This window comes from Delphinapterus leucas, chromosome 2, assembly GCF_059928025.1.
Source record: "Delphinapterus leucas isolate spDelLeu-1000000601 "Yukka" chromosome 2, BTC_Dleu_Yukka2, whole genome shotgun sequence".
Classification (NCBI taxonomy): Eukaryota; Metazoa; Chordata; class Mammalia; order Artiodactyla; family Monodontidae; genus Delphinapterus; species Delphinapterus leucas.
The window spans coordinates 61,795,442-61,818,950 of NC_143130.1; the positions used below are offsets into that span (position 1 = coordinate 61,795,442).

At 37.8% G+C, this 23,509-nt stretch overlaps 1 protein-coding gene and 1 pseudogene across 16 annotated transcripts in view; both read right to left on the minus strand.

Moving 5' to 3' along the window:
- The window catches only part of NRG4 (neuregulin 4), a 132,542-nt gene that overhangs the window by 94,865 nt on the left and 14,168 nt on the right, over positions 1–23,509 (minus strand). The window lies entirely within an intron of this gene.
- Positions 416–23,508, minus strand: LOC149750154 (surfeit locus protein 1 pseudogene; annotated as a pseudogene).

The following is a 23,509-nucleotide window of genomic DNA, read 5'->3' on the forward strand; positions in this document are numbered from 1 at the left end:
AAAGAAGCCAGTCATAAAAACCACATATTGTATGATTCCATTTATAAGAAATCTTTAGAAAAGGCAAATCAGAAGAGACAGGAATAGATTAATGATTGCTTGGGACTGGGGCTGGGAAAAGGAAATTATGCAAATGAGCATAAAGGATGTTTTTAGAATGATGGAAATATTCTACAATTGGATTGTTGAGGTGGTCGCAAATTTGATTGAGCTAAAATATAGGGCTTCCCTGGTGGTGCAGTGGTTGAGAGTCCGCCTGCCAACGCGGGGGGCACGGGTTCGTGCCCTGGTCCAGGAGGATCCAGCGTGCCGCGGAGCGGCTGGGCCCGTGGGTCGTGGCCACTGGGCCTGCGCGTCCGGAGCCTGTGCTCCGCGACGGGAGAGGCCACAGCAGTGAGAGGCCCGCGTACTGCAAAAAAAAAAAAAAAAAGTAAAATATAAAATAAGTGCACTTTATGGTATATAAATTATGCTTTAATAAAGCTGCTAAAAACAAAATAAAGGAATACCAAAACAGATGTCATGAGTAAGATAATGATTTCTCTCGAGTCATGGTATATTTAAAATGTTACTGGGACATGTAGAAGGAAATGTCTGAAAATGCAGATCTTGCATGTACGATAAGAATGAGGTTAGAGATAAGAGATTTGGGACTCAAATTCCACAGGTGGCTGCTGAAGTCATTAGCTCAGAGTGTGCACATGTGTGAGACAGAGGCCATGGACTGATCCCTGGAAAATATTTAATGGTTGGAGAAGGAGCCCACTAAGAAATTATCAGAAAAATAAGAGAAGAACCAATATGACCAATGGCAAGCTCTTCTTCCATAATTCAAAATGCTTATCCTCTCTATTTCTAGATTTAGCACTCTAGACAACATCTAACTCCCAGTGATGAAAGATGAGGCTTCAGCTCTCTTACACTACCCTCTACCTCTTTAATATGAACGTTTGATAAGTTACACTATTATCTATTTCTTCTCTTTGTTATATCTGTAATTTTAAATAATATACTCATACTTCCTTCCTCATCAATGAACTTGAGTCAATTCACAGACTAACTTCTTAACATGTAAAATAAGTAACTGTACTGCTAACTTTGCTTCCACCTTTTCTCTCCCCACTTCCTCTTTCTGCCTTAGCAGCATGCCTTGACTCTTACATCATGAAGGTTTTTAACATTTACATTCTCGTCTGTGACCTTAATGAAGTGTTTTCATAACTTTGCCTTTGACGTAAAACTTGAAAACCAATAAACTACAGTTCTGTCAATATAACTGTAAATAGTATTCACGGCAGATCCATGCAGTGTGAAGGAATAACATTTCCTTCTATTGTTTCAGTGTCACCATACCTGGGCCATTCATAAGATAATATTCCCAAAAGCAAGATAAAATAAATTCTCTTTTCTTAAACTCTAGGTTGATTAAAATCATGCTATATTTGAATTTGCATCTTATTTGTATCTTGTTTTTTTTTGCACAGCTTTAGAGTTTACAGTTTCCTTCTTTTTGGGGGGCGGGCGAGACGACTGAAAAATAATGTGCTTTATCATAACATCCCAAACATTCAGCTGCTTTTTTTTTGTAGTGTAGAGATTTATTTATACCGATAGCACATGATCCAGCATAAAACCAAATCTCTTGAAATGTTTACTCCGTGACTTCCTAATTATTCAGGGACAGGGCTCATCAGCTAATCTCTTCACACACCAGGAGTCCAAGGTAGGAATTTCTTAAACCACAGGTGTGACGTGGCTGCACAGAGTCTGTACCAGGTGAATGATGTACTGCAGGTGCTCATTCCTCAGAGTGACTCTAGTTTGCCCTCCAATAGGTCTTTTAAGAACTGTGCTCTGGAAGTCAGCATCAGTGAAAATGGGGTCTGCACCTGGGAGCCTGGACGTGGTCTCCAGGTCGTGGTAATGCCAGTGGTTCCTGTCTGGATTATTCTCAGAGACAAAGGGCTTCCTGGTTTCTGTCAGCCTCACCATCACGACTAGGTCCACTTCTCCCTCAATCTGTCCTTTACACCATGTTTCAGGATTCACTTTCTTCTTGGGCACAAACCGCCTGTTTAGCAGGATGGTAATTCCCAGGTCAGCACAGTAAAAAGGTAGCACCACCAAACAAAGAGAGCCAGTAGGCCAGCCTCCTGGGCAGGGTTCACCATGGTCCAAAACATCATGACAGCAACTTGGAGTGGTCAAAGTGCCTCCTGACCTTCACTGGCCTGTACTCCAGATTTTTCAGTTCCATTGGGTCTGCTGGCAGTGAGATGGGCTTGGCCACCACTCTAGACTAGCTCTGTGATCAACTTTAGCTTCCACTTCTGACGTTGGACCTGCCATGTCCTTGGGCCAAAGATAGCAATAGGAATGAGAAGCAGGAGCCACTAGAGAAAGGCGTCGTCTTCTGTTTCTGTGGCAGTTGCTTCGGCTTAAGAGCTGCCACACCTACTGGGTCTCTAGGCCAACACTTGGGAGGAACATGCCAACTGTGATGATTAGTTATGCTTTCCTTTAGGATCCTAGACACCTGGGTTTCAGTCTTGGGTTGGCCCGGCACTAGCCCAAGGAGGCATAGGAAGTTACTGCATGTCTACAATCAAGTGTATAATACAGGAGTGCGGGAGGAGCCAGCCCTGGGGCTTTCATGAGGAGAGAGTGCTAACCAGAGCGGGTACGCAACCAGGGCCTGATTCAGAGGCTCAGGGGGCAGTTCCAGAGCGTATTGCAATGCCCATACTCACCGACCCTCCTGGGCAGAGTGGAGGGCAGGGACAGGGCAGCTTTTCCTAGGTACATAGGGCATACCTGGATGAGTCCTCACCTGGGCACAGGACAACCCCAAGAATGTTCCTCCTGATGACACCGGCCTGGTGCCCACCCTGCACAGCAACAGCCCTCAGATATTCAGCTTCCTAATCATACTATTTATTACATGTAGTCTTCTTTCATTTTCTTAGACATCCTTTCCAAAGCCCTTTCTACCTCCTACTCAAATCTAGAGCTATTACCGAATTCAGCATATCAGTAATAATCACTATCTTTTTAACTTGTATTTTTTTATTGAAGTATAGTTGATATACAGTGTTTCAGGTATACAGCCAAGTGACTCAGTTACACATATATGTATCTGTTCTCTTTCAGATTTTTTTCCATTATAGGTTATTAAAAGATACTGAATATAGTTCCCTGTGCTATATAGTAGGTCCCTGTTATTTATCTATTTTATATATAGTAGTCTGTATTTGCTAATCCCCAATTCCAAATTTATCCCTCCCCCTTTTCCCCTTTGGTAACAATGTCTTCTGTATCTGTGAGTCTATTTCTGTTTTGTAAATAAGTTCATCTGTATCATTTTTTTAGATTCCTCATATAAGTGATATTATATGATATTCTCTAAAACCATAACAAAAATAAACTCAAAGTGGATCAAAGACCTAAATGTAACACTGGACACTATAAAACTCCTACAGGAAAACATAGGCAGGACATTCTATGAAGTAAATTGCAGCAATATTTTTTTGGATCTGCCTCCTAGAGTAATGAAAACAAAAATAAACACAAGAACAAAAAATAAACAAAGCTTTTTAAACTAAAAAGCTTTTGCACATCAAAGGAAAGCATAAACAAGAGAAAAAGACAACCCTCAGAATGGGAGAAAATATTTGCAAATGAAGCAACTGACAAAGGACTAATCTCCAAAATATACAAATAGCTCATGCGCTCAATATCAAAAAAATAAACAACCCAATCCAAAAATGGGCGGAAGACCTAAACAGACATTTCTCCAAAGGAGACATACAGATGGCCAACAAACACATGAAAATATGTTCAACATCACTAATTATCAGAGAAATGCAAATCAAAACTACAGTGAGGTATCACCTCACAGTGGTCAGAATGGCCACCATCAAAAAATCTACAAACAATAAATGTTGGAGAGGGTGTGAAGAAAAGGGAACCCTCATGCACTGTTGGTGGGAATGTAAACTGATACAGCCACTATGGAGAACAGTATGGAGGTTTCTTAAAAAACTAAAAATAGAACTACCATATGACCCAGCAATCCCACTATTGGGCATATACCCAGAAAAAAGCATAATTCAAAAAGACACATGCACCCCAATGTTCACTGCAGCACTATTCACAATAGCCAGGACACGGAAGCAACCTAAATTCCATCAATAGAGGAATGGATAAAGAAGATGTGGTACATATATACAATGGAATATTACTCAGCTATAAAAGGAAACGAAATTGGGTCATTTGTAGAGACATGGATGGACTGAGAGACTGTCATACAGAGTGAAGTATGTCAGAAAGAGAAAAACAAATATTGTATATTAACACATATATATGGAATCTGAAAAAACTGGTATAGATGATCTTATTTACGAAGCAGAAATAAAGACACAGACGTAGAGAACAAACATATGGATACCAAGGGGGGAAGCAGGGGTGGGGCGGGGCAGGTGATGGTGGTGTGATGAATTGGGAGATTGGGATTGACATATATACACTACTGATACTATGTATAAAATAGATAACTAATGAGAACCTACTGTATAACACGGGGAACTCTACTCAGTGCTCTGTGGTGACCTAAATGAGAAGGAAATCCAAAAAAGAGGGGATATATGTACACGTATAGCTGATTCACTTTGCTGTACAGTATAAACTAACAATACTGTAAAGCAACTATACTCCAATTAAAAAAAAAAAGGAAGAAGGAAATCTTGCCATTAGCAACAACACGGATGAACCTGGAGGGCATTATGCTAAGTAAAATATGCCAGACAGAGAAAGACCAATACTGCATGGTATCACTTATATGTAGAGTCTAAAAATAAGTTTTTTTAAATTAAAAACTCAGACTCATAGAAACAGAGAATAGAATGACGGTTGCCAGGAGCTGGGGGTAGGGGAAATGAGGAAAGGTGGTAAATGGGTATAAACTTTCAGTTGTAAGATAACAAGGTCTGAGGATCTAATGTATAACAAAGCAACTATAGTTGATAATACAGTATTGTATAACTTAAATTTGCTAAGAGAGTAGAACTTAAGGGTCCTCATTTTAATAAAATGTAAATATGATATGAGGTAATGGATGTGTTAACTCGATTTTGAAAATCCTTTCACAATGCACACATATATCAAATCATCACATTGTATACTTTAAGTATATTACAATTTTATTTGTCAATAATGCCTTGATAAAGCTGGAAATGAAAACTGCTCTACAAAAGGCACTGTCAAGAAAATGAGAACACAAGCCACAGAATGGGAAAAAGCATTTGCAAAAGACATACCTGATAGAGGATTGTTATCCAAAATATACATAGAACTCTTAAAATTCATATAAGAAAATGATCAAACCAATTGAAAAGTGGGCAAAAGGCTTTAACAGACATCTCTCCAGAGAAAATATACGGATGGCAAATAAGCATAAGAAAAGATTCTCAACATCATATGTAATCAGGGAACTGCAAATTAAAACAACGAGATACAACTACACACCTATTAGAAGGGCAAAAATCCAAAACAGTGACAATACTAAATGCTAGTGAGGAAGTAGAATGTCAGTAACTCTTTTTTTTTTTTTTTGCCACACTGCACGGCATGCAGAAGAACTTCCCGGACTAGGGATTGAACCTGTGCCCCATGCAGTGGAAGCATGGAGTCGTAACCACTGGACCACCAGGGAAGTCCCAGGAACTCTTATTCATTGCTGGGAAGGTAAAAGGGTGCATCCACTTGCATGACAATTTGGCAGTTTCTTACAAAACTAAACATAACTCTTACCATAAGATCCAGTAATCGCATCCCTTGGTATTTACCCAAAGGAGTTGAAAACTTATGTCCACACAAAAACCTGTACATTAATGTTTATAGTAGCTTTATTTATAACTGTCAAAACTCTGAAGCAAGCAAGATGTCTTTCAGTAGAAAAACAGGTAATTAAACTGTGGTACATCCAGACAATGGAATATTATTCAGTGCTAAAAAGAAATGCAATAACAAGCCATGAAAAGACATAGAGGATCCCTAAGTGCATATTACTAAGTGAAAGAAGCCAACCTGAAAAGGCTACACGATGTATGATTCCAACTACATGACATTCTGGAAAAGGCAAAAGTATGGAGACAGTATGAAGATCAGTACTTGCCAGCAGTTACAGGGGAGGGAGGGATGAATAGGCAGAGCACAGAGGATTTTTAGGGCAATGAAACTATTCTACAGGATATTATAATGGTAGATACATGTCATTATACATTTGTCAAAACTGAGAGAATGTACACCACCAAGAGTGGACTCTAATATAAACCATGGATTCTGGGTAATAATGATGTGTCAATGTGATGTTTATAGCTGGGGAGGCTGTGCATGTATAGAAGCAGGAAACATACAGGAACTCCATGTATTTTCTGCTCAATTTTGCTGTTAACCTAAAATTGCTCTAAAAATTTCACGCAGCAACAAAAACCCAATGCAACCAAAAAACAAAAACAAAACACCTCAAGGATGAAACATCTAAAGAGAGAGAATAGCATCCAAATACCCAGACTGTACATTAAGAAGCGCTGGGCTTGTAACTTAAAACAATGTACAATGCAAAAGCAGCATTCTGAATTCAATAGCATTACCGGGACTTCCCTGGTGGCGCAGTGGTTAAGAATCCACTTGCCAACGCAGGGGACACAGGTTTGAGACCTGGTCCAGGAAGATCCCACATGCCGCGGAGCAACTAAGCCTGTGTGCCACAACTACTGAGCCCGCATGCCTAGAGCCCGTGCTCCGCAACAAGAGAAGCCACTGCAATGAGAAGCCCCCGCACTGCAACGAAGAGTAGCCCCTGCTCGCCGCAACTAGAGAAAGCCCGCGTGCAGCAACAAAGACCCAATGCAGCCACAAATAAATAAATAAATAAATAAATAAATACTATGACCAATTAGATATAATTAGTTGAAAACATTGCTAAAATTTGGCCTTAAGGCCAAATTAAAGCTTCCTCATAATTCAGTACTTGAACTGGATGAATTTTTGACTACTGAAAGATTTTACTCTTACTATTCGAACTGAAAATATTATTAATTTTTTTTTTTTTTGCGGTATGCGGGCCTCTCACTGTTGTGGCCTCTCCCGTTGTGGAGCACAGGCTCCGGACGCGCAGGCTCAGCGGCCATGGCTCACGGGCCTAGCCGCTCCGCGGCATGTGGGATCCTCCCGGACCGGGGCATGAACCTGTGTCCCCTGCATTGGCAAGCGTACTCTCAACCACTGCACTACCAGAGAAGCCCTGAAAATATTATTTTAATATTCAATGGCATAGATATAGTACAAGCAGAGATGTCAGAAAAAACGCAAAAAACTGAACCAAATTCATCCTTCCTCTTAAGAACAGATCATATAAAGCATCCTTGTTGATTATAGCTTAAAGGTGCTATGCTCCAAGGTTCAACTCTGTACACTCTCTCCTTTGGAGATCTAGTCCATTCCCATGGCTTCAATTACTCCTCTATGGAAAAAACTCTCATTTTTATTTACAGCCCTAATCATTCTTATAAGCTCCACTTTTGAACTCTTACACATAAATATCCCACTTCTATTTAAATTCAAAATACAGAATTCAAACCAACAAATACTTACTGAGTCCCTACTCTGTAGCAGACAACAAAAGAATCGCAAAAGAGTTAAATCATTTCCTACTCTTAAGAAGCATATAGTCTAGCTGATGAGAAACATGAAAAGTTCAACAGCAAATGTATAGCCATACAAAGCAGTTTCTACATGTTACATATACATGAATTATAAAAATAGTTAGTTGTTATAGTATTTTGCTATAACATTATTGAGAGGTTCCCAATCCTCCATCAGTTCACACTAATAAAAAGAAAATCTCCAAAAATCTTTGCAACTTTGGAGAAAGCAGATTTCGTAGAACATAAAAACTATGAGGCATAAAAGAAAAAAAATGGATAAATTAGACTTGAGCAAATAAAACCTTTTGCTCTTTGTTGTTGTTGCTCGTTTTTGGCCACACTGCGTGGCATGCAGGATCTTAGTTCTTTGACCAGGGATCGAACCCATGCCCCCTGCATTGGGAGCATGGAGTTTTAACCAGGGAAGTCCCAAAACTTTTGCTCTTTGAAAGACACCATTAAGACAATGAAAAGGCAAGCCACAAAGTGGGAGAAGATATTTCCTATAAATGTATCTGACAAAGGATTTGCATTTTATATTTATATATTTTATGTTTTTATATATGTTTATATATATATATAAATGAACTCTTCCAACTCAATAATGAGACAGCTCAATTAAAAGATGGGCAAAAAAATGTGAAGTCATTTTACCAAAGACATATGAAAATAATAAGCACATGCTCAACATCATTAATCACCAAAGGCAACATAAAAGCACAATAAAAATCTACATCCCTATTAGAATGCCTAAAATTAAAAAGGCTGTCTGTCCATATCAGACGTCAGCAAGGATGTGGAACAACTGTAACTCTCATCATCACTAGTGGGAGTGTAAAGTGGTATAAAGACTTTGGGAAACAGTGTGACAATTTCTTAGAAATTTGAGCAGACATCTATTGTGGTGGAAAGCCTTTAAGGTGCATCCCAATGAACACCACTTCCTGATACTCACACTCTTGTATAACCTTCTCCCCTTCAGGGTGGGCTGGACTTACTGACTTACTTCTACAGAACAGATACGGCAGAAGTAATGACGTGCTGCTTTCAAGACTAGATTATAAAGATGGTGGCTTTTGTCTTAGATGTCTCTTTTTCCCTCTTTTAGATTTCTTTACTCTGGGGGAATCCAGCTGCCATGTCATGAGGCAGACCTGATAAAGAGGCTCACATGACAAGGAACTGAAGCCTGACAATAGCCACATGTGTGAGCTTGGAAGTGGATTTTCCCCCAGTCATCCTTGAGATGAGCACAAGTCCTGACTGACACCTTGACCGACCCTGAGCCAGAACTATCTGGCTAAGTCATTCCTGGATTCCTGACCTAAAGAAATTGTGAGATGATAAATTTTTGTTGTTTTTAGCCTCTGAGTATTTGTTTGCAGCAATAGATAACTAATAAAGAACCATATGACCCAGAAATTCCACTCTCTCATATTTACCCAAGAGGAGTAAAAAGCACATCTGCAGAGTGATGTGTACATGAGTATTCACAGTAGCATTATTCGTAACAGCCCCAAACTGGAAAAACCCAAATGTCCGTCAACAGGTGAAGGGATAAATCAGCAAGCATCAGAATTATCTGGAAGGTCTGTTGAAGAATAGACTGCTAGGCCCTACCCTCAGAGTTTCTAATTCAGTAGATCTGGTGTGGGGTCTGAAATTTTGCATTTATAACAAGTTCCCAGATGATGGTATGGTGCTAGTTTGGCGCTTTGAGAACCATCACATTAGTCTACAATTTGAATGTCTATGGTATTCTGTGCTGTATAATATCTTTTAGGGCTGAAACTAGAACATATCCACAGGATACTACCAGGTTGATGAAGGGAATAAAACTCTAAGGAATGCACTGGAAGAAAAATGGAGAATGAATCACCTAGAGAAAAGATAAAAGGGAGAAACTCAATAACTTTCTTAATTTACTACCCTGGATTTCTCTTTAGTCTCTATATGAAGATGCTTTATTTCCTTACTGGGCTATAGGTTTCCTGAAACAGGAATAGTGTCTTATTTATCTTTATCCCTCTAGGCTAAATCTGGCCTACTGCCTTATTAACAGTAGATGTTTAACAAATATTTTGTTATGAATTTATTGCTGATAGTTGACTGCTAGACTGACTTGTAATTTCTTATGTTTTACTAAAAAATGACAAGCTTTTTAATAATTATCAAGGGGATTTCTTAAAAGAGCATATCAATCTTCCCATATTTCATTTTAATTTATGTAAATAAGACAGAAAAATTATCAACACCTCAAACTTCATCTTCTTACACATAAGCTGAATAGAAGTGTGTGTTTCATAAACCCTAAAAAATAATTCTGTATGGAATGAACTGGAACTGCACAAAAGAATGTACTGGCCAGTGACACACCTTTAAATCTCATTCTTACAGGTTCTACAGGTTCTTCTGGTTCACCTCCCAAACACAAGAAAAGAATGTTAGCTGCCACTAGTCTTATCTCAAAAAGATAAAAACCCAACAACCAGAAAACTTTCTGAAATTTTTCAATGCCTATGATGGTTATGCCTTTGCAATATCCAAAATAGATTACAGTCCTGATAACAAGAAATTAAACAGAGAAACTTCTGCTTTAAAGAGAGTGGTCTATTAATTTCCAAAATATACAAAAAGCTCAATCAACTCAATATCAAAAAAACAACCCAATCAAAAAATGTGCAGAAGACCTAAACAGATATTTCTACAAAGAAGACATACAGATGGCCAAAAGGCACATGAAAAGATGCTCAACATCGCCAATTATTAGAGAAATGCAAATCAAAACTACAATGAGACATCACCTAACACCAGTCAGAATGGCCATCATTAAAAAGTCTACAAATAATAAATGCTGGAGAGGGTGTGGAGAACAGGGGACCCTCCTACACTGCTGGTAAGAATGTAAATTGGTGCAGCCACTATGGAAAACAGAATGGAGGTTCCTCAAAAACTAAAAACAGAGTTACCATATGTTCCAGCAATCCCACTGCTGGCCATATAACCAGAGAAAACCATAATCTGAAAAGATACATGCACCCCAGTGTTCATAGCAGCACTATTTATGAAATAAATAAATGTCCTATTTATGGAATAAGTAAATGTCCTAAATGTCTGATGACAGATGAATGGATAAAGAAGATGTGGTACATAAACACAATGGAATACCATTCAGCCATAAAAAAGAATGAAACAATGTCATTTTCAGTAACATGGATGGACCTAGAGATGATCACACTAAGTGAAGTAAGTCAGAGAAAGACAAATATCATGTGATGTCACTTATATGTGGAATCTAAAAAATGATACAAATGAACTTATTTACAAAACAGAAACAGACTCACAGACATAGAAAACAAACTTATGGTTACCAAGGGGAAAGGTTGGGGGGGGGTAAATTAAGAGTTTGGGATTAGCAGACACAAACTACTATATATAAAATACATAAACGATATTCACTATCTTGTAATAAAACATAATGGAAAAGAATTCAAAAATAAAGACAGTGGCCTAAAGTTGGCATTTCTCTTTTCTTCCTGGAAATAAGCATACTCCCTTATTACTACAACAGCAAATTTTGAAATCAGGTAGTGTAAGTCCTCTAGCTTTGTTCTTCTTTTTCTAAACTGTTTTGGCTACTCTAAGTCCTTTGCCTTTCTATATAAATTCTAGAATTAGCTTGACAATTGCTATTTTTAAAATGCTGTTGGGATACTGATAGGGAATGTGTCGAATCTACAGATCAAGAACTGTGCACTGAAAATAAAGCCTTATATTATTTTGACAAAAGAACCAAGGTAATTCAGTGAGGAAAAGATAGTCTTTTCAACAAATGGTACTGGGATATTTGAATATCCACGTGCAGAAAACAGACTTATACCTTTACCTTAAAGCATACAGAAAAATTAACTCAAAATATATCACAGACCTAAACGTAAGAGCTAAAACTATAAAACTTCTAGAAGAAAATCTTTGTGACTTTGGGTTAGACAAAGATTTCTTAGATATGACAGCAAGAGCACAATTCATAAAAGAAAAAATTGACAAAGTAGACTTTATCAAAATTTAAAACTTTTTCAATTAAAAAAAATTAAGAAAATGAAAAGGCAAGCCACAGAATGGGAGAACATATTTACAAATCATATATCTGATTAGAGACTTGTATCCAGATGATTATAAATAACTCTTACAAATGAAATAAAAGGAAGACAACCTATTTCAAAAAATGGGCAACCACTTTTTCAACTTAGGGAAATTGAAATTAAAACCTCAATGAGAGGACTTCCCTGGTGGCACAATGGTTAAGAATCTGCCTGCGAATGCAGGGAACACTGGTTCAATCCCTGGTCTGGGAAGATCCCACATGCCGCAGAGCAACTAAGCCCATGTGCCACAACTACTGAGCCTGGGCTCTAGAGCCCACAAGCCACAACTACTGAGCCCACATGCCTAGAGCCCGAGCTCTGCAACAAGAGAAGCCACTGAATTGAGAAGCCTGTGCACCACAACGAAGAGTAGCCCCTGCTCGCCGCAACTAGAGAAAGCCCGCAAGCAGCAACAAAGACCCAATGCAGCCAAAAATAAATAAATAAAAAAAAAATAAATTAAAAAAAAAAAACCTCAGTGAGATAATACTACATACCTACTAGAATGGTTTGGCTATAATAAAAAATACTGACAATACAGTTTTGGCAAGGATGTAGAGAAACTGGAAGCCTCATACAAAACTGGTGGAAATGTAAAATGGTACAGCCACTTTGGAAAAGTGTGGCAGTTTCTTAAAAATTTAAACATGTGCTTATCATACAACCCAGCAATCCTCCTCCTAAGAGTCTACCTAAAAGAAATGAAAACATATGTCCACTAGAAGATTTGTAAACAAATGTTCATAGCAGATTTATTTTTTAAAATGTAAACACTTTTTGGATAAACCAAACATGAAAAAAGTTCCACTAAAAAAACTGCATTAAAGTATGAATGGAAAGTACTGAAGAATGAATGCAAGAAAGGAAAATGATTCTAGCTAACGATATAGATGTGAGAAGGAATTAAGGGCAAAGAAAGCTGTGAATATGGTGGTAAATCTAAATAAACACTATATAAAAAGTGGAAATGTCCTTTGGGTTTAATTAATATGCATGTAGCATTAAATACCTGAAAACAAAAGCATCAAAGTTAGGAAGGAGTAAGTTAAATGTATCCTAGTGTCCTTTTATTTTCTGGGATGACAGCAAAAGTATTGAATAACATTAGACTTTGCTAAGTTAAGAATGTATGTTGTACTTAATAAGGTAACTACCAGCAGAATAGAAACTGTTTAAGTTCAAACCAGCAGAGGGGAAAACTGAAAAAAAAAAAAAATCCCAACGAAGGCAAAGGAGAGAAAATAAATATGAAACAGATGAGACAGAGTAAACAGGAAGAAGACTTCTCCCCTCTCCTCTTAGGAACTCAGCCAATGAAAAAGTCACGGACTCTGTTTACTATAGCCTTTCCAACTTGTTTCTCTCCTCTATAAAAGTGTTCTCCTTCCTTTGCTGTGTGGGGACTTGCACGTAGCTCACCACGGTTGCAGACCCCAAACTGAAATTCTCTGCTGATCCCAAATAAACCCACTTTTCTTGTTGCTGGAAAAGTAACTGGCAGATTATTTCATTTAGGTAAAAAGTTAGAACAACGATATACGTTTGAACTGCATAATAAACAAACTTGATCAAATGAAGATATACAAAACAATGCTCCTAACAACTGCTAAATATACTTTTTTTAAGCATACACGGGACATTTATAAAAAACATATCATTATTGAAAAACAAGTCTCAGAAACGTTTAAATGATTAAAATCATACAGAGTAAGTTCTCTGACCACAGTGAGAATAAACTAGAAATTTTAAATGGGTCAGTGAAGAAATTTAAAACATATTTTAACTCAATTTTGCAAATATTGTACATTAAAACATGTGGATGAAACTGAAGCCACATTTAGAGGAAAATTTACAACCTTAAATGCATATGTTAAGGGGAAAAATTGCTTACAAATGATAAGCTAAACATCCAACTAAAAATAAGAAGAAAAACAAGATCAAAGAAAGTTTAAAGAAGGAAATAAAAAGCAAAAAAAATAAAATGGAAAGCAAACATACAACTGAGAGAATTAACAAGGCCAAAAGTTGATTCTTTGCAAAGACTAGAAAAATTGACTAACATTTATTGAGATTTATCAAGAAAAAAATTTTAACTTACAGGTCAATATCCCTGATGAAATAGATGTAAAAATCCTCGACAAAACACTAGCAAAACAATTCAACAGCACGTTAAAAGTCACCATACACCATGATCAAGTGGAATTTATTCCTGGGATGCAAGCGGTTCAACATATGCAAATCAATCAATGTGATTCACTATATTAACAATAGGGATAGAGTAGGATAATTAAAGAGTCAGTTTAGAAATCCCACTAGGGGATTAAAGACAGAAAGGGAATGTTAAGGGAGGTTTGGAGACTGTTGTAAGCTAATGACCACTCAAGAAAAGAATCCAGTAACCTAGCAACAATCTACACTACCTTGAAGGAAGACCAGGTGCGTCCAAGTGCCAACACACTCAAGCCACTAACCCTGACAGTTAAAATACAAGACAATAGATACAGGGTCTCAATCTTGTGAAGTCAGAGAGTTAATAGTCCTTGAAGAGTAGCATTTTTACATGTAGCCAAGACAGAAATATAGTTGACAGGGGAAATAAATTAGGTGAAAGGGGACATTATACTGAAACCTAACATTAATTACCATATTTTAGTATATGTCACCACCCTTTTGCTAATATATGTATGATTTAAATAGCACCATGACAGTCCCGGTTAAACCATGGAGGGCCGAAGGAGGAACTAATGATGTAAGTCTTGATGTCTGCCAAAGAATGAGGAAGTAGGTGGTCTTCTCCCCTCCCCACTTTTTCTTTGATTACAAAAATGTATCCCTCTTTGTTCTTGGGGCTTTGCTCCCTTGCAGGGCTCCTTGTATCTCTCACCAGTGTCCTATGCTAGTAAACTCACTCTTTGCCTCAGGCTGAATTGTTTCTGTAATGAGACAAAAGAACCTGAGCTTCAGTAAGTATTGACACCAAGTGAGCAGTTCTAATCAAAAGACAGTGGGTTCAAGTCCCCTCCTAAGCCAGGGATTGTGTGTTCAAGCCCCACTCTGAGGTGCGGGTGGGTTCGAGTCCCACCCAAGAAGGAGTGCAGTTTCAAAAGGACGGATTAAAATCCTACCATCATTTCAACAGTTACAGAAAAAGCATTTGACAAAATTCAAGGTCCTTTCATGATTAAAAACTCTCAACAAATTAGGTATAGATGGAATGTACCTCAACATAATAAAGGCCTTATATGACAAGGTCACAGCTAACACCATATCCAACAGTGAAAAGCTGAAAGCTTTTTCTCTAAGATCAGGAACAAGACAACATAGTAGTGAAAGCCCTAGTCTGAGCAATTAGGAAAGAAAAAGACATAAAAGGCATCCAAATCAGGAAGGAAGAAACAAAATTCTCTGTTTGCAGATATATGATATCACATATAGAACACCCTGAAGACGCCACCAAAAAAACTATAGAACTAATCAATGAATTCAGTAAAGCTGCAAGATACAAAATCAATATACAAAAAGCAGTTGCATTTCTATACACTAACAACGAACTATCTAAAGAGGAATTAAGAAAACGATCCCATTTACAAAAAATAAATACTTAGGAACAAATTTAACCAAGGAGGTGAATGTACAGTGAAAGTCATAAAACACTGATGAAAGAAATTGAAGATGACACAAATAATTGGAAAGATGTTCCATCTCCATGGATTGGAAGAATATCTCCATATTACCCAAAAAAGATATACGATTCAAAACAATCTCTATCAAAATACCATGGCATTTTCCACAAAAAATAGAAAAAAAAATCCTAAAGTTCCTATGTAACCACAAAAAAACCCTGAATAGCCAAAGCAATCTTGAGAAAGAACAAAGCTGGAAGCATCACACTGTCTGATTTCAAAATATACTATAAAGCTATGGTAATCAAGGCAGCGTAGTACTGGCATAGGACAGACATAGAGACCAGTGGAATAGGATACAAAGCCCAGAAATAAATTCTCACATTTACAGTAAGTTGATCTTTGACAGGGGTGCACAACAGAGATGAGATGGTCTTTTCAATAAATGGTGTTGGGAAGGCTGAATGTCTGTGTGCAGAAGAGTGGGGTTGGAACGTTGTTTCACACCACATACAAATGTCAACTCAGGATGGATTACAGACCTAAACATAGGACCTAAAACTGTAGAACTACTAGAGGAAAGCATAGGAAGAAAGTTTCTTGACATTGGTCTGGGACGTTCTGAATATGACCCCCAGGAGCACAGGCAACAAAAGCAAAAATAAACAGATGAGACTGCATCAAACTAAAATCTTCTGCATGGCAAAGACACTCAGCAGAGTAAAGAGGCAGCCTATGGCACAGGAGAGGATGTCTGCAAATCATACATTTGGTAAGGAGTTCAGAATATATTCAGAATATATGAGAGACTCAAACAACTCCATAGCAAGAAGATAGATGACCTGATCTTATTTTGTTTTTGTTTTTTCCCAAACACCTTATAGTTCTTTATTTAAAGATTGAATTATTTATCTTTAGTAAATTGAAATGTCTTAAACCTGTTAACACGGCCAATGAATTAAGGTTCTGAGTGATAACTTATTTTGTAAATAAAGGACCTGATTTTAAAAATGGGCAAAGGACCTGAATAGACATTTCTCAAAGGAAGACATACAAATGGCCAATGAATATACGGGATGATGCTCAACATCAATGAAAAGTAGGGAGGTGCAGACTGAAACCACAGTAAGATATCACCTCACACATGTTGGAATTACTATTATCAAAAAGACAAAAAATAACAAGTGTTGGTGAGGATGTGGAGAGAAGGAGCCTTTGTGTACTGTTGATAAGAATGTAGACTGCTACAGCCATTATGGAAAACAGTATGGTGGTTCCTCAGAAGACTGGAATTGGAACTGCTATGTGATCCAGTGGTCCCCCATCTAGATATGCATCCAAAGGAAATGATATCAAATCTTGAGAAGATATCTGCACTCCCACGTTTACTGCAGCGTTATTCATGATACCCAAGATATGGAGTCAATCTAGGTGTCCATCAACAAATGAATGGTTGGAGCTGGTGTGGTGTATAACAATGGAATGTTATTAAGCTTTAGGGAAGAAGGAGATCCTGTCATTTGTGATAACGTGGATGAACTTGGAGGACATAGCACTGGGTAGACTGAGCCAGACACACAAAGACAAGTACTGCATCATCTTACTTGTATGTGGAATCTGGAAAAGTCAAACTCATGGAGGCAGGAAGTGAAACAATGGTTGCCAGGAACTGGGGGGTGCAGGAAATAGGGTGATGTTATTTAAAAAAAAACCAATGGCTAATTTCTCATCACAAAATAAGTCAGAAGAGAAGAATAAGGACCTCTTTCAAGTGCTGAAGAAAAAACAAAAATTCTTCTATCCCAGAATTGTGTACCTAAGAAAAATATTCTTCAAGGAATGACACAAAATAGAGACACTTTAAAATGAAAGCTGAGAGTATTTGTGGCTAATAGACCTACTCTACAAAAAAACAACAAAGAAATTTCTTCAGGCTAAAGGTAAATGATCCCAGACTGAAGCCTGATTCCACAAGAAGAAATGAAGAACTCTATGGTAAAGAAACTAAGAACACGGTGGTAAATTCAATATCTATTTATGATAAAAACTCTCAACAAAGTGGATGTAGATGAAACGTTTCTCAGCATAATAAAGGCTATATATGACAAGCCCTATCAAAACCCCAATGGCATTTTTCACAGAAATAGAACCAATCACCCTAAAATCTGTATGGAACTACAAAAGACTCTGAATAGCCAAAGCAACGCTGAGAAAGAACAAAGCTGGAGGCATCACATTCCCCAATTTCAAATTCTATTACAATGCTATAGTAATCAAAACTGTATTGTATTGGCATAAAAACAGACACATACAACAATGGAACAGAATAGACAGCCAAGAAATAAACCCATGCCTATATGGTAAGTTAATCTATGACAAAGAAGGCAAGAATATACAATGGGAAAGGACAGTCTCTTCACTAAATGGTATTGGGAAAACTGGATAGTCTCATGCAAAAGAATGAAACTACTAACTTATAGCATACACAAAAATTAACTCAAAATTGATTAAAGACTTGAATGTAAGACCTGAAACCATAAAACTAGAAGAAAACTTAGGCAGTTAGTACCTTGATATGGTCTTGGCAATGATTTTTTGGATCTGATTCCAAAAACAAAGTCAACAAGAGCCAAAACAAGTAGGACTGTATCAAACTAAAAAACTTCTGTACAGCAAAGAAACCATCAACAAAATGAAAAGGTAACATGAACTGAATTCAACTTTGATTTGGACAAAGTTGACTGGGTGTTTTAAAGGGAGAATGAGGGAATAGGGAGGGGAGGTGAATGGGGGCTTAATAGAGTTGAGGAATTGAAAAATTACACAAAGCAAGAAGGTGGGGTGGTTTTTCCATGTGCGTCCCATCTGGGTTTGTTAACTGTCAGTTATCTAAGGTAGGCTCCTACACTCCCATAGAGGGTGGGAGATAGGAACCCTATCTTTGGGTAAATTCTTTTGGCAACCTTGAGTTTCCTGAGGCAGGCACTTTGGGGGTGGGAGGGAGTGTAATTCTAGGGATGTGGCCTTCAGCTGTTAGAAGGTATGTTACTGTTCTGTTCAAGGATGAGGCTTAGTCGAGAAGAGGGTTTAGAGGACCCTGGCTAGAGACTGGTCAAGAAGAAAATCTTTGTTAGCCCCCAAATGTGAATCAGATTCAGATAATACAACTGATTACTCAAGAATGAACCTAATATATATGGAATCTTAAAAAAAAAAAAATGGTCATGAAGAACCTAGGGGCAAGACGGGAATAAAGACGCAGACTTACTAGAGAATCGACTTGAGGACATGGGGAGGGGGAAGGGTAAGCTGGGACGAAGTGAGAGAGTGGCATGGACATATATACATTACCAAATGTAAAACAGATAGCTAGTGGGAAACAGCCGCATAGCACAGGGAGATTAGCTCGGTGCTTTGTGACCACGTAGAGGGGTGGGATAGGGAGGGTGGGAGGGAGGGAGATGTAAGAGATATGGGGATGTATGTATATGTATAGTTGATTCACTTTGTTATAAAGCAGAAACTAACACACCATTGTAAAGCAATTATACTCCAATAGAGACGTAAAAAAAAAAAAAAAAGAATGAACCTAAATTAGATCTATGATATTTTGCCTTCACAGAATTGCTCGATGCCCTCTCAGTATTTTATGAACAAGAACTGTGGATAAAAAATCAAAGTCAAAAAAATGTTCACATGTGAATGACATTAATATCCATGTGAGTTAATAATAATGGCTACCATTTCCTGTGCACTCACAGTATGCCAGACAAAATAATAAAAGCTTCATGTACCTTATACAGGACTTAACAATAGTTTTACAATGTAGGGATTATCTTCTTTTTACAAAGGAAACTGACGCTAAGAGAAGTGAAGTGGCTTTTCCCAAGGTACAGCTTGTAAGTGGCAGAATTTTAAAAAATTTGCCATGGTAAATAAACTATACATACTTAGTCTTATGAATTTACTTATAAATGGAATATGTAAATATATTCTCAAAATCCAAGATATAGGATATATAAAATTCTTTTAAATCCCAGGTACAGAATGTATCTGAGATCCTCTTTCTCTGAAGAGGATTGCTATTATATAAAAAAAAGCCATTTAAAGTTAGTCCACGTAGGGACTTCCCTGGTGGTCCAGTGGTTAAGACCCCACGCTCCCAATGCAGGGGGCATGAATTCGATTCCTGGCTGGGGAACTAAGATCCTGAACACCTCATGGCACAGCCAAACAAAAAAAAAGTCTACTTAAAAGAGATGAAAATTTCGTATAAAAAGAGGGGTAAGAAACTTCCCTGGTGGGCGTAATGGTTAAGAATCCGCCTGCCAACGCAAGGGATACAGGTTCGATCCCTGGTCCAGGAGGATCCCACATGCCACGGAGCAACTGAGCTGGTGTGGAGCAACTATGCTGGTGTGGAGCAACTGACCTCATGTGCCACAACTGCTGAGCCTGTGCTCTGGAGCCCGTGAGCCACAACTACTGAGCCTGCATGCCACAGATGCTGAAGCCCGCGTGCCTGGAGCTGGTGCCACGCGACAGGAGAGGCCACCGCAATGAGAGGCCCACGCACAGAGGCAGGGAATGGCCCCTGCTCACCGCAGCTGGGGAGAGCCTGCACACAGCAACGAAGACCCAATGCAACCAAAAATAAATAAATAAAAATTAAATTAAATTAAAAAAAATAGTGGTAAGAATTTTGACGTTTATTTCATCTTTTATTTAACAAATTTGGGTTATAATTGTAATTATGTGCTAATTCTTTTTTCATAATTAATTTTTTTTTTTTTTTTTTTCTGTACGCGGGCCTCTCACTGTCGTGGCCTCTCCCATTGTGGAACACAGGCTCCGGGCGCGCAGGCTCAGCGGCCATGGCTCATGGGCCCAGCCACTCCACGGCATGTGGGATCTTCCCGGACTGGGGCATGAACCCGTGTCTCCTGCATCGGCAGGCGGACTCTCAGCCACTGAGCCACCAGGGAAGCCCCAGAATTAATTTTTATTGGAGTATAGTTGATTTCCAATGTTGTGCTAGTTTCTGCTGTACAGCAAAGTGAATCATTTATACATATACATATATCCACCCTTTTTTAGATTTTATTCCCATATAGGTCATTACAAACTATTGAGTAGAGTTCCCTGTGCTATACAGTAGGTTCTTATTAGCTATCTATTTTATATATAGTTGTGTTTATATGTCAATCCCAATTCCCCAGTTTATCCCTCCCACCCCCCCTTTCCCCTTGGGAGCCATAAGTTTGTTTTCTACATCTGTGACTCTATTTCTGTTTTATAAATAGGTTCATTTGTACCATGTTTTTAGATTCCACATATAAGCGATACCAGTGTGTGCTAATTCTTAGAAGGAACAAATCAAGTGGGGATTTGGGCATAATTTTTCTGACAAAATTGTGTTATATATAAACAGATTTCATCTAATGTCTAGTTTCCATATGGACAGTTGTAAAGAAGGCTGTAAAAATTTTGACATTGTTGACAATTTTCCCAAGGCCCTCCTTTAATCCTGATATCCAAATATTTTAAGAGATGAGAGTCATCATCATTGCAGTTTCTCTATTTTTCAATTGTTGTGGCCTAACTCTGCCAAATCTTCATTTGTCATTGGTTTCATTTGTGATTTGAGTTCACCAACATCATTTTCATCATCTCTCCTACATCTTTTCAAGATTCACAATTTTGCCCTAAAATCACTTGTATTGTATTTGTGTTTTATAGGAGTGTTCAACAATCATAAAAAGACTGGCCAACAATGCCTCTAAGCTAGACGAGGATGCATGCATGAGGGACAACCAATTTTATAAGTGGTTTGTTCATTAGTGAAATGTTATTATAACTTTGGCTTCCCTTTGGAATCTCATAACTGTGGGAACTTAGATAACAGTCAGATAACTAGGGTACCTGTACTAAAAGACCACCTGTGAAGTTTGAACAGATAATGGCATAAGATGAGGCCAGAGTGGGAGGCATCCACCTAGCAAGGCTGCTTCTCATAGTGAAAGAAGATGGGCACATGTACATCATATAGGATTTAAGCCAGCAAACTTAACCATAAAAAGTAGACAGAGAATCACCCAGCAGACTTTATACAGTAGTCATAAAAGCCACCACTCCAATAATAATACATGCTTAAAAATAAGAGTAATTTAAATCAAGAAAATCCCCAAGCTTTACACCCTGTTTCAAACTCTTTCTATAGAGTGTTCAAATCTTAGTAGAAATAGATCAAAAATAGCTTTCATCGGTTGGCTAAAAATATCTTTATCATATATTTAAGAATTTCCCACTTAGATGTTAGCTTGCTAGTCTTACAATATTAGTAGTTTTTTGGCAGGACTGACTCAGGGTACATCAGGAAAGGAAAGCAAAATATTATGTATGAAACCAGCAAGCAAGAAAATCACAGTGGAGGCCAATATATCTCAATATGCCAAAATCACTTCATGTATATTTAGATATGGTAATAATAGGATCTTCAGTGTCAGGCCTTTCCAGCTTATTCTAAAAATAATTTAAAAGCTTTTGTTTTTAGGGCTTCCCTGGTGGCGCAGTGGTTGAGAGTCTGCCTGCCAATGCAGGGGACACGGGTTCGTGCCCCGGTCCGGGAAGATCCCACATGCCACGGAGCGGCTGGGCCCGTGAGCCATGGCTGCTGGGCCTGCACGTCTGGAGCCTGTGCTCCGCAACGGGAGAGGCCACAACAGTGAGAGGCCCGCATACCACACACAAAAAAATAATAATAATAAAATAAATAAATAAATAAAAGCTTTTGTTTTTAGAATTTAATGTATTTTAAAAGAAACTTTCATATTAAAATACTTTTTTAGGAAGTGAAAAAAATGATTTGGATCACATTTTGTCAATATGTGAACACAAATTAAAAAGCTACCTTTTCTTGAAGCCAAATGTAATTTTTCTATAAAATACACCCAAATAAATATGTCTGTTCTCCTTAATTCCATATTTACCTTTGGTTAGTGTTCAAGCATTTCCTTTTGATATAAAAAGCTGGCACACATGGCTATTACCACTAATTAATTTTAAGAAAGGCAAAAATAGAAAAGAACAATCACGAACCTCATATGGTTGAGTCAAAAACTGGAATAAAAAATTTTTCTGAAATGATGAACAAAAACATTTAAAAGGACACTGGAAGAAAAAGTACATGTTCTGATATAAAGGCTCTAGAGTAAAACATCATTTTGGAAGTAGTAAACATTTACTAGTAGTCAATGATGCAGAAATAAAAGATTGTCCTATACAAAAGTCAAGACTTACATTGAACCTGTTCTACTCCTGTCAGCAATTTCTTCCTGAAGACTTCTATTTGGTTGTAACAATTTTTAGCTTTTCTTGCTGTATACCTCACCAGGAGAAACCAATTTCCAAAAGGTGTTCCCTAATTATATTAAATGTGCATGCTGAGCCATGCCAATATTCTACTCCAAAAAGTAAAAATGTAAGATAAGTCACATATGGAGGAGATGCCTGTCAACAGTAACGCATCAATAATGCAATTTATATGTGAATCAGGCTATTGTCAAAGTTTTTTTAAAAAAATCTTTTCCTCCAGGGATCAAACCCACGCCCCCTGCATTTGAAGCACAGAGTCTTGACCACTGGACTGCTAGGAAAGTCCTATGTCTGCTTCTTTCACTCAGTATTATATATCTGAGGTTCATCCATATTGCCATATGCAGTTGTAGATTGTTCACTGCTGTATAGTGTTCTTTTATGTGAATATACCATTAAAAATTCCATTATCCATTGTAAAAAAAATATTTTCCTCACTTCATATAACTATTTACTAATAAGACTTCATGGTAAAAATGAACCAACAAATAAAAACTATCCTTGAGGTTGCAGTATAGGAAAGAGACATTTATACTGCATCAGTTTAGAATGCTTTGGATTGCAGGCAACAGAGAACTCAGTTCACAACAGCATAAACAAATATGGATTCACTTCTCTCACAAGACAAAAAATCTTGAACTGGTGATTGCTAAGGTTGGTG